Source organism: Heptranchias perlo, chromosome 20, assembly GCF_035084215.1.
Source record: "Heptranchias perlo isolate sHepPer1 chromosome 20, sHepPer1.hap1, whole genome shotgun sequence".
NCBI classification, from domain to species: domain Eukaryota; kingdom Metazoa; phylum Chordata; class Chondrichthyes; order Hexanchiformes; family Hexanchidae; genus Heptranchias; species Heptranchias perlo.
The window spans coordinates 11,250,454-11,265,477 of record NC_090344.1 but is presented as its reverse complement, the minus strand read 5'-3'; the positions used below and the strand labels follow the sequence as shown (position 1 = coordinate 11,265,477).

The following is a 15,024-nucleotide window of genomic DNA, read 5'->3' as shown; positions in this document are numbered from 1 at the left end:
AAATTTTCCCCACACGAAACTTCCAACCGATGAATATCGGCTTAAAGAAAAGAAGAATTATTTGTTTGGTTCCTTAGATTTAAAGATCTCGTACCGGCCCCTTTGCCATATGAGCTGCCGCTAAAAGCCCCCTCTCACTCTATGAACAAGTAAACTGGCACCTGCTATTGAAAGACGGTAGGCCAGAGGATCCCAAGTGCCCACATGGGAAAATTAAGAAGTAGATTGTTACCTCCATACGTTTGTCCCACAAGGGCGTATTGTAAAAAGGACTGGTTGTTGACAAGATGCGTTGTGGAACATACCAGTTGTACTTTGAACTCCGGTCAAAATGTTCGGAGTAAAAGGTTTGATTGTTTTAGAAGACGCTCGAACTCACAACCTGGTCATTTCAGGAGCACATAGTGCTATAAATAAGTAACGCACGCTTAACAATTATGCAACACGAGAGCAGCGAACAACCGACAGCATCAGCGCTCCTGCCAAACAGCTTCATTTTCGGTCTCTCAATTATCACTTCGAGATCTTTCTCAAACAAAAGCTTCCAATCAAGATGCGCTTCGTTAAATAACAATTCCTAAATCAAGAGAGTTTTGATCGATCATGACTAAATTTCCTCACCTCTTCCGTTTGATCCCTGGGATGGTAACCATCAGGTCCTGGAGATTTGTCTATCTTCAGCCTAATTATTTTCTCCATTGCCATTATTTTACTGATACGAATCCCCTTGATTAATTAACAATTTTCCTCGTGTCTCTGCTATGTTAGCCTCATCCATTTCTGTGACGACCGATGCAAATTAAAAATTTAGCAACTCTGCCATTTCCTGATTTTCAATTACAATATCACCTCCATCTGTCTTTAAGGGGCACACATTACTCTAAGCCTCCTTTCTTTCTCTTAATATACCCCTAAAAACCTTGCGAGTTTCCTTATTATTCCTCACAAGTTTTTCTCCTTTTCCCTTTTTGCTCCTCTTACGATTTTTTTAGTTTCAGCTCCACAATAAACAACACTTCACTGTAAAGTTCGGCTCAATCGTTTTCCAATGTCAGAGCGAGAATTGTCTGAAGCCCTAGTTTATTTAATGTAACAAATACAATCACACATAATCATCTGTGTATCAACGCACTGATGGATACACAAAGATAAACACAGCGAGAAATACAGTCAATATCGGAATGCACAGGGAAACGGACAAGCGAAACAGACAAAGATAAAACGGCCTGAACCCCCAATAGTGAAGTGTTGCTGATAGATATTAATGAGGAGGTAGGAGCATTGCATCATCAATTGGCGCTGTGGCTTAGATGGTTAAAGCATCTAGCGAATAAACAGAAAATCCTGGGTTCAACTCCCAGCTGTGTCTTGTGTAGCTTGTTATTTTACCTAATTTGTGGAATGAAGCGACAAAATAACACTGTGGTATTTGGATTTGTTCAGGAGGAAACGGATACCAGAATGACTGTTCAAAAACGCCCTTTCATTGGACAGACAGACCTCTCATCGAATGTGTCTGCAACACGTTAATTGAAAGATACGTTCTTGTTTCTGGGCTCGTTGGGGTCACGATTTGAGGTTCAGATCCGGAAGTCGTCCGAATTTGGACCTGGACTTGTGATCTTGACCTGCGCTGCAAACTTTTGCAAAGAGGGAAAGGAAGTCCCCAAATCACTCCACCTGAATCGCCAGGCCCGGATGAAATATATCCCAGGCTGTTGACAGAAGCAAGGAAGGAAATAGCGGAGTCTCTGACCATAATTTTCCAATCCTCCCTGGCTGCAGGTGTGATGCCGGAGGATTGGAGGACTGCTGAAGTTGTACCGTTGTTTAAAAATGGAGAAAGGGATAGATCGAATTATTGCAGGCCAGTCAAACTAACCTCGATATTGAGCACAATTCTGGATGAAAGTATTAATCTTCATTTAGAAAGGCACGGATTAATGAAGGATAGTCAGCATGGATTTGTTCAGGGAAGGTCGTTTGAATTGAATTTTTTGAGGAGGTATCAAGGAAGGTCGATGAGGGTAGTGCGTTTTTTGTAGTCAACATAGATTTTCGCGAGGCTTTTGACAAAGTCCTACATGGCAGATTGGTCGAAAATGTAAAAGCTAATTGGATCCAAGGGAAATTGGCAAGTTGATCCAAAACTGACCGAGTGGCAGGAAGCAAAGGGTAATGGTCGATGGGTGTTTTTGTGACTGCAAGGCTGTCTCGAGTGGGGTTCCACAGGGCTCCGTACTAGGCCGCTGCTTTTCGTAGTACAGATCATTGATTTGGATTTAAAAGTACGGGGTATTATTAACAAGTTTGCAGAAGATACAAAAATTGGTCGTGTTGTTGATGGGGAGGAGGGAAGCTGTGGACTGCAGGAAAATATCAGTGGACTGAACAGGTGGATAGAATAGTGGCAAATGCAATTCAATCTGGAGAATGAGGTAATGCATTTAGGGAGGACAAACAAGGCAAGGGAATACACAATAAATATTGAAACTAATTTGCCATTTATACGCCCATTTTGCAAAGTTTACTGATGTCTTCCTGTATTTTTCGCATTTTTCCTTTGTAATAACTATAGCTCCCAATTATGGGCTGTCTATCAATTTTGAAATTGTATTTCCGATTCCTGTGAAAAAATCATTAATGTAAATTGTGAACAACAGTGGTCCCATCACCGATAAATTGTGAACAACAGTGGTCCCAGCACCGATAAATTGTGAACAACAGTTGTCCCAGCACCGATAAATTGAGAACAACAATGGCCCCAGCACCGATAAATTGTGAACAACCGTGGTCCCAGCACCGATAAATTGTGAACAACAGTGGTCCCAGCACCGATAAATTGTGAACAACAGTGGCCCCAGCACCGATAAATTGTGAACAACAGTGATCCCAGCACCGATAAATTGTGAACAACAGTGGTCCCAGCACCGATAAATTGTGAACAACAGTGATCCCAGCACCGATAAATTGTGAACAACCGTGGTCCCAGCACCGATAAATTGTGAACAACAGTGGTCCCAGCACCGATAAATTGTGAACAACAGTGATCCCAGCACCGATAAATTGTGAACAACCGTGGTCCCAGCACCGATAAATTGTGAACAACAGTGGCCACAGTACCGATAAATTGTGAACAACAGTGGTCCCAGCACCGATAAATTGTGAACAACAGTGGTCCCAGCACCGATAAATTGTGAACAACAGTGGTCCCAGCACCGAAAAATTGTGAATAACAGTGGCCCCATCACCGATTAATTGCGAACAACAACGGTCCCAGCACCGACAAATTGTGAATAACAGTGGTCCCAGCACAGATAAATTGTGAACAATAGTGGCCCCAGCACCGATAAATTGTGAACAACAGTGGCCCCAGCACCGATAAATTGCGAACAACAGTGGTCCCAGGACTTTTGACCTTGAACTGTATTTGAAATTTTGTCATAAAAGGAAATGAAGTCCCCAAATCGCCCCACGTGGCTCTCAAACGCATTGGGAAGAAGTTCAATGCAAACAATCAGGAATTTAAAAGCAACTCAACAACCTGCACTTTCTTTGAATAAGTTTTGTTAGCCATTATATTCGACCGTGAAATCGCTCTCGGCTTTCATCGAGCTGAAGCAGAGTGTGGCCGCTTTATATCTGCGAGCATGTCGGTGACGTGGTTCGCTTTGATATTGATCGCTTCCAATTTGTAAAATTTCACCAAGCGTCAGCCAAAAGAAACCGAGAATCGAATTGTCCCTGTAAGTGATGAATTGAAGGGATTGGTGCTCCAAGCAGATCTGGAAAATGCACAGGGCGGTCGATCAGGAGTTCCAAATCCACCCTCCAGCCACTCGCCAATCATATTAACTGAGCTTTACTCTGGCCCAGTGTCACCGCACTGAAAGCGAGTATTTCTCCGGCATGTTTTTCTTCATAGTTGCTGGTTTAAGAGTGAAGACCGGCTGTTTGGATTTTCACTCCTACAAGCTTCAATCATTCATTTTTCACTGACTGTAGACAGTTGTTATATTGGTCGCTGCAAACTCAAAGTTTAGCCCAATTAATTATTGGTTTAGCAAGTGACCTCTTCGCCTGTCTAGTTGGTGCTATCGGTTAGCGCAAAAGTTTGATGGTTCGAGCTCTTACTTGATTTTTCCTCAGGATTCATCGCCTCAAAGTTCCAGGGTTTCAATGTATGTTTTGGAAGCAAGAAAATCACAATTCTCCTTGGCAGACAAGCCCCCGAAAGGCCAGAAGGGAGGCCGCACTCGCTGCAGGAGAGCTGGTTCGCTGTGACATGAAGATTTCTGTAGTGAGCGAGACCAGACTGTTTCTCTGTTCAGAGAATAAATGTCACACCCTTTATTTTGGAATAGCAAAACGGTGGGGATTTTTGTATCAGATGTTGCTCGTTGCGTTCCTTTCATCTTGATTGTAGAACCGGTTCGGGCGTTCCTGTGATAAACGGCGACAATTGCCTATTCATTTTAAATTTAACAACAGCTGCACTGAGCTTTTAATCATACCCTTAAGATAAGTCTATAAAATGATGAAATTTGATCACCTGCAAAGCATAAAAATCTTATTAAAGTTTTGACTGTCTCCCGGTAACCACGTCAACATCTCCTTCAGTATGAAATAGAAAGTTATCGTTTGATTAATGGTGAATAAAACAGTCATTCATCTACCAATAGGGTTTAATTAGTTTCATGTAATTAATTTAATAATTTCCTAACTCTTGCTAAATTTAATTCCCTGACTTGGAATCGAACTCATGCGGCAGTGGGAACACTGAAACACCATCAGTCCATCGGGGAGCGCCCAAGATTGCGCATGGAACACAGCGGAATTGGTAAGATTTACTTTTGTTTCACTCTTCCGTGATTCATTCGGCTCTGTGTTTATTCTCAGGCCTCTTATCTCTCCCTTACTTTTAGCTTCTGACTACGGATATTCTTGTGGTTAAATATGAATAATATAGAATATCTCACAGCCCCGGTATATTTGCTCCTTCTCTGTACAGTTCTGTACAAAATCAAACTGTACGTTTACACCGACGGTGTCTCTCCTTCACCCCCGACAGAAGCAGGAGGAGATGCCACTTTAAACTGCCAGTTGCTTCAAATGATTCATGATGAACCGACGTGGCCTTGCAGTTTTCCCAGGAGCTGCATTCGGTGCGTGAATTTTGGAAATGGAAACATGTCCATCAGCAGCTTGTGGTAGTATTTTACCTCACTTTCCATTTCATGTACATGCCAAGTTGAACTTGGTGCTGTCATTGCCTGAACATCACCTTCTGTCGCAATGGTAGTTTGAACAGAAAATGCCATTTTGTGCGAGCAGCTTGTCCAGCACAGAAATGACCTGAATTACAAAGAGGCAAGTAGGAAAGGCCGCGTTGGGCTGCTTGTTCGCATCAAAGAATTTTCAGCGTTTCCTTGTAGTCTAGTGTTTAGATTCGGTCATCACCATGGCAACGGTTCGATTGGTGTCTGTCTCGACATCCGCATTTAAACACTCTACTATAAGTGCACTGTACTCAAATTGTTGATTTTTCACTGTGAATTCGAAGAGACATAAATGTCTGGACAATACCTACGATTTCATCAGCTGGATTGCACCTTTGCTTCTTCCCCCGTCTCAGTCTTTCCATCTTTACCCTTCTCTGCTGGAGTTGCAGGTTCGATCATCCTTGGCCGTTCAAGAAAGCCTGAGAAGTCCATCAGGGGAAAATTCAGAGAGTCAAGAGACAGAGGCAGGGAGAGATTAAAGTATAGAAACAAATAGTATAAATATCAAGCTCTGCGAACGAGCAGAGTTTAAGATGGAGCTTGGGAGAGATTATTTCACGTGGCGTGCAACTTTGCAAGAGACCATTGGCTCCGAATTAAAAGCCTTTGCCGCGCTGGAGCATCTCTCTGAGGGAGGGAACACGGTCCGTCAACTCCAGTTCAAATTTATTTGAGCATTGAACAAATCTTTAAGAAATAGCGCTACGAGCAGGATTCGAACCTGCGCAGGAAAACCCCATTGGATTTCAAGTCCAACGCCTTAACCACTCGGCCATCGCAGCTGCGAGAAAGCTGAACAGCTACTGCTACCAAAAGGGTACGACCAGTGCAGAATTCGGTGCCACACATTGCCGATCGTCCATCCCACCATCCATCCAATCACGTTTGCTATTCCAATGCACAGCAATGTGAAGTTGTACACTAACTATTTCATATCAACAATATTAGCCTCTCTTTACCACATTCGTTTGGAATGTGCGACTTGTATTATCAAGTGAGACTTTTCAGAATTAATTGCTCTAAAGTTACATTGTTGTCTCGCTCGGCATCCGCAGATTATCCACTCGACCACAAGTATAACAGTGACTGCACTTCAAAAATACTTCATTGGTTGTAAAGCGCTTTGGGACGTCTTGAGGTCGTGAAAAGCGCTTTATAAATACAAGACTTTCTTTCTTTTTATAGTGGAATAAAATTACTGATGTTTTCACTGTGAGTACGAAGTGACATTAATGTGCAGACATTATCTGCCAATTCATCATCTCGGTTGGATTTTTACTTTTCCTACCCTCTCAGTCTTTCTATCTTCACCCTTCTCTGTTGGTGTCGCAGGTTCGATCAGCTTTGGCCGTTCAAGGCTGCCTGAGAAGTCCATCAGGGGGAAACACAGAGAGACAGAGACAGAGAGAGATAGAGAGATAAAAGTACAGACAAAACCTAACATCAAGTTAGCAGCATTTAAGATGGAGATTGGGAGATACAGGATCATAGAATCATCACTGCACAGAAGGAGGCCATTCGGCCCATCGAGCCTGTGCCGGCTCTCTTTAAGAGCAATCCAGATCGTCCCATTCCCCCGTTCTTTCCCCGTGTACCTGCAAATATTGTCCCTTCAAATACTTATCCAATTCCTTTTAGAAAGTTACGATTAAATCTGCTTCCACCACACTTTCAGGAGATGCATTCCTAATTATACCCACTCGCTGGTTTAAAAAGTTTTTTCCCCAAATCGCCTTTGGTTCTTTTGTCAACCACCGTAAATCTGCGTCCTCTGGTTCTCGACCCTTTCGCCAACGGGAGCAGTTTCTCTTTATTTACTTTATCTAAATCCCTCATGATTTTGAACACTTCTATCAAATATCCACTCAACCTTCTCTGCTCTAAGAACAATCCCAACTTCTCCAGTCTGTCCACATAATTGAAGTCCCTCATCCCTGGAACCATTCTAGTAAATCTTTTCTGCATGCTCTCTAAGGCCTTCACATCCTTCCGAAAATGCGGTGCCCAGAATTGGAACAATACTCTGGTTGTGGCCGAACCAGTGTTTTATAAGGTTCAACATAACTTTCTAAATTTTGTACTCTATGCCTCTATTTATAAAGCCCAGGACCACGCTCACAGCCTATCCTGCCACCTTCAAAGATGTGTGCACATATGCCCCTAGGACTCTCTATTCCCGCACCTCATTTAGAATTGTATCATTTAGTTTATATTGCCTCTCCTCAATCTTCCTGCCAAAATATATCACTTCGCACTTCTCTGCATTAAATTTTACCCATGATGTGGAGATGCCGGTGATGGACTGGGGTTGACAATTGTAAACAATTTTACAACACCAAGTTATATTCCAGCAATTTTATTTGAAATTCACAAGCTTTCGGAGGATTCCTCCTTCCTCAGGTGAATGCTGTGGTCCACGAGGAAGGAGGAAGCCTCCGAAAGCTTGTGAATTTCAAATAAAATTGCTGGAATATAACTTGGTGTTGTAAAATTGTTGACATTTACATTTTATCTGCCATGTGTCCGCCCATTCCACCAGCCCGTCTGTGTACTCTTGAAGACTATTATTATCCTCTTCACTATTTACTACAATTCCTATTTTTGTGTTATCTGAGAATTTTGAAATTGTTCCTGTATGGACAAGTCCAAATCATTAATATATATCAAAAAGCAGTGGTCCATTCCAGACCCATGGAACAGAACACTGTCTACCTTCCTCCAGTCCGAAAAAAATCCGTTCACCACGACTGTCTGTTTCCTGTCATTTATCCAATTTAGTATCCATGCTTTTATTCCACGGGCTTCAATTTTGCTGACAAGCCTATTATGTGGCACTTTACTTCATCGAAAAACTCAATCAAGTTAGTTAAACACGATTTGCCTTCAACAAATTCGTGCTGGCTTTCCTTTATTAATCTACACTTGTCGAACTGGCTGTTATATGTATCCCATATTTATCGTTTCCAAAATCTTCCCTACCACCGAGTTTTAACTGATTGGCCTGTAGTTGCTGGGTTTAACCTTGCACACGTTTTTAAAAAGGGAGTAACATTTGAGATATTCCAGTCGACTGGCACCACCCCCATATCTACGGACAATTGGAGATTATGGCCAGCAACTCTGAAATTTTCACCCTGACTTCCCTCAGAAACCAAGGATGCATCCCATCCGGACCGTGTGACTTGCCCACTTTAAGTACAGCCAGCCTTTCTAGTACCTTTTCTTTATCAATTTTTATCCCATCCAGTATCTCCACGACCTCCTCTTTTACTGACTTTGGTAGCTTCTTCTTCCTTGGTGAAGACAGGTGCAAAGTACTCATTTAATACTTCAGCCTTGCCCTCTGCCTCCGTGCATGCATCTGCATTTTTGGCCCCGAATCTTAATTTGGATTCCGATGTGGTGCAATGTCAAGTAGCACACTAACTATTTCAAGTCAACAATATTATCTACTCTTCATCAAATTCATTTATGGTGCATTTTCTTACAGTGAAAACACACATTGAAATCGGCGATATTGTATCGTCCCTTGGGGGTCATCGAACCACCAAATTTTGTTTTAAGAGCCCAACGCGCTCAATGATGGTGCCAGAGAAAAACATCACATTGCATGGTTAACAAAATTAATATTTCACCGAGCTAAAGCTTGCGGTTGCAGTGACCAATGAACGTTGTTAAATTAATTAATGGAACTAATAAAAGACTATGAAAGTTGAATAATTGTTGAAACCGATAACTTTATGCTGCAGACTCACGGAAATACTAACATGGATAGTGAAACTTTAGATAAGTTTTTGTGCTTTGTATGCGATGAACTTTCACCGATTCTCACTTTCCAGACTGCATTTTAAGAGTTGGGTTTAAAATGTTGATAGTTTATGACACTTGGAATTTGGTACAGCCGTTGTTAAAGTTAACAGCAAGGAACAAGAATTGTCCCTTCTCGAAGCACAAGTTGACGCTTGGAGGTTTATCCGAAGCAAGTTCTTCAAAACTATGTTTTTATGCGGGAAATGAAATAGAGCTTTTTCACGTAAAAGGCGAACATGATAAGCACTACACTACGGAAACCTCAGCACACGATTTTCGCAGTACCTCAGGGTCCTGCACACTGGTTCAACAGCGGTGCAATGTTTTAGGGGTGGGGTCTTCATTGTTCAGAACATAATTATTACCAGAATTAAATTTGTCGCATTAATGTGCTCCTTATCTGTTAATTTCGATTTACACCCTTGCCAGTTTTATGCAGAAACAAGTAACAATGTTTAAGGGATGTGGTGTGTTCAATGTTGGTGCAATAACCGTATTACGCAGTGTGAGAAGTAAAACACAGACCGCCCAACGCCTGCCCAAGCCGATGACGGTGAAAATAGCGAATAGTCGTTTAGCTCAGTTGGTTAGAGCGTGGTGCTAATACCGCTTAAGGTCGCGGGCTCGATCCTTGTATGAGCCATCAGTTGTTCATTACATTATTTTGGTAACTTTGAAAATCCAGATTTTACAAACAAGCAAATTCACGCAAAAAGTCAGAAGGAATAGTTTTTGGAGTAGCATTCATTACAATGTTTGATATATCTTTGCCTGTGGGGCGGAGAAACACATCTTTCTTTTCATTCTTCATTTATTCTTCTTTTCTCACTCACCTTTCCGTGTCTCCATCTCTTTCTATCTGTCTCTTTTCTCTCTTTTTCCATCTCTCTATTTCTTTCCATTTCCGGCACCCTTATTCCGGGTATGTTTACTGACAAACATTACAATCTGTGTCACTCAGTATCCGGGTATGTTTACTGACACACATTACAATCTGTGTCACTCAGTATCCGGGTATGTTTACTTGCATACATTACAATCTGTGTCACTCAGTATCTAACAATGTGAGGCAAAGAGTTTTATTCCCGCTGTGTTATCTCTCTGTCGGTTTGCTGATAAACCTTTAACTCGGGGCTTGTTCCCTTTAATGGTCACAAGGAGTAACAAACAGAAAAAGCGTGTCTGGCCGCCCGAGATGTGGAAAAGGCATCAGTTTAGGAATCAAATGTTTCAAATAAAATGTTTACCCGGCACTGAGAGAGGCAAAAAACAGAGAAAAATGCCGAAAGAAATAAAGCTAAATAAAGATTGTATCAATATTTCTCAATCTTGATGCCTCTCTCATCCTTCCCGAAGCCTCCAGCGCCGGTTAAAATTTCATTGTAAGTTAATGCGAGATTCGATCCAAAGAACGAGAGCCAAACAACCAAATTTTGCTGAAATTCGGAATTAAAGCAGGGACTTTCAAATTTTCGCATTCTCAACTAAGCTATTTCGGCTCCATCCCAAGTTGGACTGTGTGGTGTTGCTTTGGAAAAAAAAAACATAAATCTGGTGCAATTGCCTCTCCCGCTCATTCCTTACTTCGGGGGAATGGGACCCGACCAGATCCTGGAGCTCAGGTTATGTTAATGTTCTGCTGATGATATCTTAATGTTATCTTGTGTTTGGGCCACTTTGAACCAGGTTCATGGACACATTCTTCCATCATCCCGTCTCCCACATCGCGCCTCTCTCTCATTCATTCTTTCCTCCATTCAATCCATCAGGGAGCGGGAATCAGAGCTCACCCTCAAACCCCCTACACACAAATCGCCGGTCAAAAATTTACACTCTTTATAAACACAAAATTCTAATACACCAGTGGAGACTTCACAGTTATGGACACGGAACGAAATACACCGAAGTGTTTATAAGCACAGAAACTGGACACACCAGGGGAGACCTCACAGTGTTGGACACGGAGTGAAAAACACTTTCGTTTTCATGAAAAGTTACAGAACATGTCATGTTTGTAAAATTCTCCATTCTTTTCCCGGCACTGATGGGCTCTGAAGGGAGAGGTGGGCCCGAAGGCACTCTGATCCGCACTGATCCCGAGCTGCAGGTGAATTGAAATAAAGTTCAATCTGTAGTAGTGAGCGGTTGGAGAGAGATCAAGGTCCAGAATCAAAGAGGACATTTCTGATACTGCCCTTGAATCTAATTTATATCACATACTCCTTGAACTCTCTGCCGGGGGAATTTGGAACTGAGGATCGCTTGTGAAATCAGCCTAAAAATTATCACACAAACCACCCGAAGTTGTGCTCGAAACCACGAGCCTGACAATAGAAAACTCAGCACAGGCCTGGGACTGAGCCTGGCGTTTCCTGCTCTGTGGGGCTCAGTACCACGTCGGGTGAGATCAGGAAACGCACCCCAGACCGGAAACTGTGCTTTTCCTGTTTTGTGTGGAGCAGGTGAACGGCCTCTGCCCAGTGTGACTGCGTCGATGAGTTTCCAGCTCTGATGGGTAATTGAATCCCTTCCCACAGTCCCAACATTTCCACGGTATCTCCGTGGTGCGGGTGTCCTTGTGTCTCTCCAGGTTGGATGATCAGTTGAAGCCTCGTCCACACACAGGACACGTGTATGGTTTCTCCCCGCTGTAAATGGTGCGGTGTTTTTTAAGGCTGTGTAACTGGTAAAAGCTCTTTCCACACTCAGTGCACTGGAACACTCTCACTCGGGTATGTGTGTCTCGGTGTTTTTCCAGTCACACTGATGTTTGAAATCTTCTCCCACAGACAGAAAAGACAAACATTTCTCCTTCCACATTCAAAGGTCGATGATATTCAGGTCCTGATGAATCGAGTGACTCTGTCAGATCTTGACGTGATCTTTGGTTTGAATTTCCCGTCTGCAAATCCTCCCCTTCTAATACCCTGTAAAAGTTTACAAAAGTCATCACTCTAAATAAAGGATCGAAATTTGGAACAGACAATTCTAGTTTCTATGAAACTTTCTATCCTCTCTTTTCTGCCAAAGCCGTCAATCCCCGTCCCACACACTCTCCCTCCTCCCTGTGCTGAAATCCAAACCCATCCCACCATCTCCAATATTTCTTCCCTCCACTCCCAGTTTTGTCCCTCCATCTCCTCTGATTGGGTTCAGTTCTAAACCCGCTGTGGGCAGAGTGAGGATAAAATAAATGAGGCAATGATTTTCTCTCCTGGTCATTGGGACCCTGAAGCCCCGCCCACTCATTGTTACCGGTCACTGAGATCCCGAAGCCCCGCCCACTCTTTGTTCCTGGTCATTGGGACCCTGTAGCCCCGCCCACTCTTTGTTCCTGAGCCAAGATGGCCGCGCATGCGCCAAGATTCTACCATGACTTCCGCTCGCAAGATGGTGGCCAGTCACACTGCTTTTCGGACGGCTGCTGGTCGGGCCTGTCACCGAGGTGCAAACACTGGGCCTGTGAACTCGTATTTGTGGCCTCAAGATGCCATCAGGTGCTTGTGAACCTTCTCCGCCTACCCACAGGTCCAATTCCTCTCCCGTCTTCTCCCGGCCTCCGACTCGCCTGTTCCTCCTCAGTCCTTCGCCAAAACTCGCACTGCGCATGCTCAAAGCACGGCACGGTCCTGGCACCGCGCACTGTTCTCCTGTATTCATTGATAGGGAACATTCTGAGGCGCGGGGGATTGTGGGGAAATGCCCCGCCATTGAACGCCGGAATTGGTGAACAGAAAATTAATTATTGTCATCCCATCGAGGTTGGTGCCAGGGAGGCAACAAACATAATAAATAAATAAATTATACAGAAACCCGAGTGCTCAGACCTTCCCCATGGTGCGAAGTAAACTGGCCGCTACTTTTCTGTTTGTAAGTCGTAACTCAGGCCCGACCCGCCCAGTCTGGTTTAATTGCTAAATGTTCTCTAACTCGAATTCAGACCTGTCATTCTCAGGGAAACTGACGAGTTCTCATTTTTTCTGTGCCCGACCTGAGAGCCAGTTAATGGCTTTAATAAGCTGGCAACAATTTTTTCAAAAATGGAAAGAGGAGAAAAATTCACGAGCGATGCCTCAATTCACAAGGGACAACAAACACTGTGACACCAAATCGAGGGCTACTTACACTGGACACCAAATCCGGGAACAACTTACGCTGAGACACCAAATCCAGGGACGACTTACACTTGGACACCAAATCCAGGAAACACTGATACTGAGACACCAAATCCAAGGACACGGACACAGGGATACCAAATATAGAGACCACTTACACAGAGACACCAAATCCAGGGAACACTTGCACTGAGACGCCAAGTCCAGGGACCACTTACATTCGGACACCAAATACAGTGATCAGTTACATAGAGACTCCAAATCCAGCGACCACTTATATGGTGACATCCTTTTTGCACCTTCTCCAGTATCTCTATATCCTTCATATAATATGGAGACCAGAACTGTTCACAGTATTCCAAGTGCAGTCTAATCAATGTTCCATACAAGTTTAACATAGCTTTCCAATTCTATCCCTCTAGAAATGAACCCCAGTGCTTGGTTTGCTTTTTTATGGCATTTTTAACCTGCATCACTAATTTTAGTGATTTGTGTATCTGTGTCCCTAGATCCCTCTACTCCTCTACCCCATATAGACTATTATTGTCCAAGCATTATGAGGCCTCCTTGTTCTTGCTACCAAAATGCTCCACTTCATCCTCATCTTTATTCAAATTAATTTGCCAATTACACCCCCATTCTGCAAGTTTATTAATGCCTTCTTCTATATTCTTGTAGTCTTCATCAGTATCAGCTTTACCCCGCCCCAAACTGGTGTCATCCGTAAATTTTGAAATTGTGCATCCGATTCCCGAGTCCAAATCGTTTATATAAATTGTGAACAGGGGTCCCAGCACCGATCCTTGTGGAACTCCACTTTCCACCTTTTACCAGTCTGAGTCGCGAACCTTAACCCCGACTTTCTGCTTTCGTGCAGTGATCAAGAGAAACCTCTTTACACAGGGAGTTGTGAAACTGTGGAAATCACTTCCAAAGTTCTGTAATGACAAGTGGCCTCATGTTTTTATCCAAGACATCACACAGCCCAGTCATTTACTCCAAATGTTGATGCAATGGTTCAAGCTAAGAGGTGCCAGGTATCGGGAGCAGCAGTAGCAGTAAATAAAATCTAAACGTAAGTAAGTAACAATATGGTTCATCTTCATCTATTTCTAGTTTAATAACTTTTGCTGAATGTGGCCCAGGCCAAGTGCCATGATATCGGATCAGGCTCATCATCCAAAATGAGTTTGACAAGCCTGAGAAAGACAACGTGAAGCGGATTACTCTCATCCACTAACCCGGCAACTTCTTCAAAAAACTGAAGCAAGTTTTTAAGACACGACCTTGTTTTCCGGAAGCCGCGTTGAGTATCTCTAATGGCCCCTTTTCTTTCCCCGTGGTCATAAACAGCATCTCTTAGGATCCCATCAAGCATATTCCCTCTGATCGATGTCACACCGATGGGCCTGTCATTCCCTGGCTCTGATTTGTCCCCTTTAATGAAAATGGGAACGACGTAAGCTATTTTCCAAACTCAGGAGACAATCGCTGACTCTACTGAACTGTTAAAGATACAGAAAAGGGGCTCACAGAGCACCCGTCTAATCTCTTTAAACACCCGTGGGTGAATATCATCTGGACCTGGAGCACAATCTATTTTGAGATTTCGTAATTTATCCAAGATGACATCCCTTTCTATTTTCATATTTATGATGTTATTGTCGACAGCACATCCCACAGCTGGAATCTGAGCATCTTCCACAGGAGTGTAGGCTGATGAGAAATAATCATTTAACAGCTCTGCCATAGCCTGGGAATCTGTCCTGAACTGCTTTTCAGTGGACCTAAACTATCTTTAATGGTCTTCTGACTCC

General features: G+C 43.1%; 1 non-coding gene across 1 annotated transcript; it reads right to left on the bottom strand.

Moving 5' to 3' along the window:
* Positions 1-5,982: 5,982 nt before the first annotated feature.
* On the bottom strand, positions 5,983-6,064 carry trnas-uga (transfer RNA serine (anticodon UGA)). Its single transcript has one exon. It is a non-coding gene; the product is annotated as a tRNA-Ser (tRNA).
* Positions 6,065-15,024: the final 8,960 nt, after the last annotated feature.